Genomic DNA, 5,530 nt, shown 5'->3' with positions numbered 1-5,530 from the left:
GACAATTATTTGCCACAGATACTTACAGTTTCTGTGCTCTGAAAACTAGCCTCTTTCCTATAGGATGACGGTACTCCTTGACCGATAATTCTACGCCATCTGCTCTGGTTATTTTTTTTCAAATGAGTTTATGCTGATCAATCTATATTTTGTAAAGTAGCTTAAATGAGTTGAGAATGAGCTTACATTCATAAAATAAAATGAGCTAATGGTGCAAAGTGCACTTCTCAATCAACTCTTTAATTTTACCTCCTTGAAATTCACACCAACTGCATGTGGGTCTTTTATATTAATAAGATATAATTACTACCCATTAACTTTGCATGATTCTAAAAGGCCATACAGGGAATATTTCAATTCCTTCTGGTTTTGCACAATAGAAATAGGGTAAATGTTTACATATTTGTATGTACATTTATATAAGGTGTGAGTGTGTGCGTATACCATGTAGAAAAAGGTTTCTAATAAATACTATGACTTCAGAGAAACAAGAATATTCACCCTTTTATCGCTAACAGCTATGAGCTCAAAATAACACTGGGAAATTACAGAATGATACAATTTACTGGAATGGCATATTTTAAAGGTATGTGCCAGATAGAAATGAGAAGATGATGTAAGGCAGGAAGGCACGTTTGTGAAACAGATGCGGTCACGTGACACGTCTGATGGCTACACGCTCTTAAATCACCCCTGGGGCCAAAGGAGAGCTCAGCTGTCATTCAGGGGTCAAGAATTGTTTTCACCCAGGTAATAATTCTTTCATCTTCATTTTTTGCCTATATTGTACATTGTATAGTATTTATTCTGCATATTATCCATATCCATTTAATATCCTTCTTCCTATGGATTCCTCCAAATCCCCAACTCTCATTTGCTTCCCACTCCATCCAAGGCAAACCAAGAATAGATTTTCTTAATGGGAAAAAATAAAACTTAATCATAGGTCCTGATTGTTTCTTTTAAAGTACTGAACTACAGCCATTTTTGCTTAATTTCTTTTCAAACCATTTGTATTTGAATGTGGCTAACACATGATACTTACAATATAAAAAGACTTAGGATACCAGGTTTTAATAATCCATAGGTGGTTCTATGCAGAGCAGATGTTCTATTATACTTTCCAGATGCTAGCTGTAAGCATAATTAATTAAAAACAGGGTTTACATATCATTTTAGTACATTTCAGTACATAGTTAAAACTACATTAGAGAAAAGGAGGAATGAGTGAAAGCCAGGACTACTTAATTGCAAGGAGAATTGCCAAGAAAGATTAAGTTCACATATGTTGTGCCAACAATGGGCAGAACTAAAAAGTAATTGTAACCAAACTTAGAAGTGCTTGTTTGGCGCACTGTGACAATGCTAAGAATTATTAAATACTTTGTTCACAACTTTGCACAGTGGATGCCTTTGGTGAGGCTTCAACACTTATTAGTTATTCCCAAACTCTTCAGACAACCTACAAAGCCAATCTACACTTAGGAACACAGTCATTTGATAAAACTCAGATTGAGTGGTTTTTATCCAATTTTCTAGAGAAGACAAGTTTCAGATTTCAAACAATACCTTTTTTTCCCCCCTGTGATCCCTTTAGCCTTTCCATGTATTGCATGCTGTTCAGGCCCTTTTACTGAGTGCTGCCTTGTCTTTTGTGTTCTCTTTAAATTATCTCTAATATGTAGTTCAACTCAATGAGCTCTGAGTACCTGTTATGTTCAAAGGCCTATGATGGGAAGACAGGTATAAACCCCGGGTTTCCCTCTCGGGGGCAGAGTCTTCTTTCAGAGACCGTCAAAGCGCTGCCATGAAATTCAGTTCCCAGCCCATCAACAACACTGGTTATATGCCCTTAGGTTGTCTGTCACACTGAGTTTACCTTAGTTGACACAATCCCTCTTACACTCAGTGTCCAGTAGCATTTTCTCAAGGCAGAGAACACAGATAAGTCAGTAATAAAAGTGAAAAAAAAAGAACACCTCCTTCAGATCAATCAAGCGGATCTATGTGAATCATCACTCATTGTTTGCGAAGTGTCTCGTTAGTTCCTTAGAAACAAAACTGAAGTAATTGGAAATAGAAAATCAAAATTTGTGAAGTGACTGATCATCTATTCTCTGGATTTTACCCTTGGGGTTCCTTAGGAATATGCTATACTTCACTTTTTTTCTAAACTGAAATAGAGGGAGAGGAGCCTGATTATTTTTATTCTAAGCATGATTTACAGAGATTTCAATTTATTTTTCTTTATTTGGTTCATTTTTTGAGGGGTGGGGGTGGTAAGCACAGATCTCTTCTTGTATACTTTATTTGTAAACCTAGGCTTGTATTACTTATGATGTAGCCTGTTATTTTAAAATTTAAATATATATTACAAATGTTCCACTTGAATAAATACATTGCTTTAACATTTTATACTTATAGTATTCCATTGTATAACTGGATCATAATTTCTTTAACCAATTCCTAGATGGTACACTTAGGCCTTATCCACATGTATATTATTAAAAAGCATGTTGTTTATGTTTACATAAATTTTCACATGACTGTTTTTCCTTAAAATTCATTCCCAAAATGGAAGGTCAGAGGGTGTATGTACGTGTTAGTCCCCTGTTATGTTTTGCCAGAATTTCTCCAGAAGGCTCTGGTTTATAATTGCACAAGCAGTGTTTGCCTTTTGTTCTATTGTTTTTCCAATTCACTTTGACCATTTAATTTGTGCAATAAATGAATAATATCTCATTGTTTAATATATAATTTACTTGGTTAATTTCAAATGTGTCTGTATATATAAAAATTGAAAACTTACTTTGGATTGTCTAATTAATGTTGAACTTTATAAAATTGATAGCATTTAATATTTTTGGATGAAGAATAAAAATTACATGCAGTTCAACTTGTAAAACTCACAACCTGTATTTTGAACATACTGTTTCATAAAATCAGTAACTCAAAAACTTTTACATTTAATTCAGTGGGTTTTAAATAGTCATGCAATTGACTTAATGACTTTAAAAAAACATTTCATTTTTTAAAATAGCAAAAGATAAAAAGATGGAACAAAACACATAAAAAGTAGCAAAGTTATACTTTCCTCAAACATGAAAGTAAACCCATTGATTAATTCAATATAGTATCCTCTTCCTAAGATAGAGGTCATTATCCCTGATGAATATAGATGCAAAATTTCTCTATAAAATACTAGCAAACCAAATTCAGCAGCACTTGAAAGCATCATTTAGCATAATCAAATGGTACTTATGGGTGGGTTGCAAAGATGATCCAATATAAGGAAATAAATCAATGTGATATATCACATTAATAGAATGAAAGAAAAGGATTATATAATTATGTCAATAGATGCAAAAAAGTGCTTGACAAAATTCAACATCTATTCATGTTACACCTCTTAACAAATTGGGCATCAAAGAACACACCTCATCGTGATAAAGGCCATATGTGTGAAGTCCACAGCTAACATATTCATTGGTGAATATGATAGGGGAACTCAAGAGTTAAAGATTTTGGCTTTAGTTATAGCTGATAGACCTAAGTGATTAATGCATGTGGAAAGCTGTTGTTCCAGGAACTAGACTATACACCCTGTGGGACTCCAGGAGGTCAATAAGCAATTCTACCTTTGTTCCCCAGCGTATCTGCAAGAGCTTGTGATGGCATCTGGGCCAGTGTGCTCCATGGAGGGAGCCTGGAACACAATGGCAGATAAATAATTGTTTATTAGTAGACAGAGAAATACTAGGAAAATCCCTGCCGCACTGCAACTCTTATCTGATTAACCTTTCTCCAAACCCCTCACCCATACTTTTCTTCTCCTTATAAAAAAGATTGGCTTGAAATGAGATATTAGGATGGTTTTTAGGGTACACGTTCTTAGCTACATCATTTATGACAGCCAAGGCATGGAAATAACCTAAATATTCCTTGACAGATGAATGAATAAAGAACTTGTGCTGTATGTATTATTATTCAGCCATTAAAGGGTGAGGAGATGAGGAAATCCTACCATTTGTGACAACATGATGGTCCTTGAAGCCATTATACTATGTGAAATAAACCAGACAAAGACAAAGACTGTATGATTTCACCTACAACAACAAAAAAGGAAGTGGCCCATGCTTGGAGAGAAATGAGATAATACTCAAAGACCTGGCTCCCTGATGGCTTTTAGGGGGTGGGTTATATGGGAGAAAAATCATTAATCACAGTGACTAGGGGAGTTAGAATTGCGGTCAGGGATGTGGTCTCTACCGATAGGTCAGTGGTAGGGGAGGAGACAGCTGATCAGTGCACCTGCTCCTGATGTCAGCCCCGCCGTCCCTTTGTCTGGTTTTGCCACTTTGGGGGGCCTGGAGATGATACACAACTGAGGCCTAGAGGTTATCTCTAGTTTGACCAAAACCTTTCTCTGGGGTCAACAGACCTGAGACTTTGTGCCAAGATTATTTGATGTTGTACAGAACCTCATTGTCCTGAGGGCTTAACGCTTAAGACCCCTGAGGGAGGGGTCTTAAAAAGGAGAAGGAGGCAGGTGAGTCAGAGTGAACAAAAAGGAATGAGCAGTTTCGTCCAGTTTGAATGAAAAGGAAAGAATTGAGGAAAGTTCATATTAATGAATGAAGTTTCTATGAGGTTCCATAAGGACTGGGCATGTGAGGTACAACGTGGCAACTGTAGCTTCCTGTACGATATATAGGAGAATTGTTAAGTTCTAACCACAAGGACAACTTACTCCCTTTTCTCTTTCTTTTTATTTATCTATGTGAGAAGATGGATGCTGGTAGAACCTACTGTGGTAATCATGCCACAGTACATGTAAATCAAACCATCACGCTGTCTGCCTTACATGTATACGGTGATGTATGCCAATTATTTCTCAATAAAACTGAATAAAAACCACAGTGACTACAAAGACACAATTCCTATGAAATCTAAGTTAACGTTAAATTGACATGACACATGATGGTGAATATTTTACTGAATATTAAATTGCCTTTCGCAATATAAATTAGAATCTGTTTGCTAAAGTGAAGTTCTTGTCAGTTTAACCTATCTGGACACTGTTATATCTGTTATTACATTTCTCTTTTTCAAGCTCTTGTGAAACCCTCAAAAATAAAAAAAATAATAAAACTAATTTACTCAATTCAAGATTCTCCATTCCAATACAGCTGACATTTTCATAGCAAGATCAAAAGTTTACAAGTATCCGAAGTAGTCTTTTAGGACCAGTACCAACCACCCTGAGGGCTGGTTTTAATTGCATTCTAAACCAAATCCTTTCAGCTAACCATTAGCACTCATCACTAGCAGGCTTTCTCATTCATTTGTTTATTTTACTTGTTTATTGTCTTTCTCTGTCCCCTTTTCCTAAAGGTAAACTTCAATGAGGTCCTAATCTGTCTCGTTCATGCTGGCTCCATCTCTAGTGCCTAAATAATAGCAGCCATTTAGGAAAGCATGGTAAATACTGCTGAATTAAAGTAATGGAAATTACATTAATACTAGTAAT

Source organism: Artibeus jamaicensis, unplaced genomic scaffold, assembly GCF_021234435.1.
Source record: "Artibeus jamaicensis isolate MK-2021 breed Jamaican fruit bat unplaced genomic scaffold, CSHL_Jam_final scaffold_916, whole genome shotgun sequence".
Classification (NCBI taxonomy): Eukaryota; Metazoa; Chordata; class Mammalia; order Chiroptera; family Phyllostomidae; genus Artibeus; species Artibeus jamaicensis.
This window is presented reverse-complemented; position numbering follows the sequence as displayed.